Genomic DNA, 780 nt, shown 5'->3' with positions numbered 1-780 from the left:
ATATTAAGACATTAAAAGTCATAGTAATAAAAAAAAAAATACTTACAAAAAAAAAAGTCATAGTATAGGAAGGTATAAAAAGTCATATTATAAGAAGGTATAAAAAGTCATATTATAGGAAGGTATAAAAAGTCATATTGTAGTAAGGTATAAAAAGTCATAATATATCAAGATATTAAAAGTCATAGTAATGAAAAAAAAAATTACTTAAAAAAAAAAAAAGTCATAGTATAGTAAGGTATAAAAAGTCATAGTATAGCAAGGTATAAAAAGTCAAAGTGTAGTAAGTCATGAAAAGTCATAGTATAGTAAGGTATAAAAAGTCATATTATAAGAAGGTATAAAAAGTCATATTATAGGAAGGTATAAAAAGTCATAATATATTAAGACATTAAAAGTCATAGTAATGAAAAAAAAAAAAACTTAAAAAAAAAAAAAAGTCATAGTATAGTAAGGTATAAAAAGTCATAGTAAGGTATAAAAAGTCATAGTAATAAAAAAGTAAAATACTTAAAAAAAAAAAGTCATATTATAGTAAGGTATAAAAAGTCATATTATAAGAAGGTATAAAAAGTCATATTATAGGAAAGTATAAAAAGTCATAATATATTAAGACATTAAAAGTCATAGTAATGAAAAAAAAAATAAAAACTTAAAAAAATAAAAAAGTCATAGTATAGTAAGTCATAAAAAGTCATAGTAATAAAAAAAAAAAAAAAAAAAAAAAAAAAAAAAAAAAAAAAAAAAAAAAAAAAAAAAAAAAAAAAAAAAAAAAAAAAA

This window comes from Seriola lalandi, unplaced genomic scaffold, assembly GCF_002814215.2.
Source record: "Seriola lalandi dorsalis isolate HSWRI2012SDOR001 ecotype SW California unplaced genomic scaffold, Sedor1 jcf7180002054481, whole genome shotgun sequence".
Lineage (NCBI taxonomy): Eukaryota > Metazoa > Chordata > Actinopteri > Carangiformes > Carangidae > Seriola > Seriola lalandi.
Note: the sequence above shows the minus strand (reverse complement) of the source record.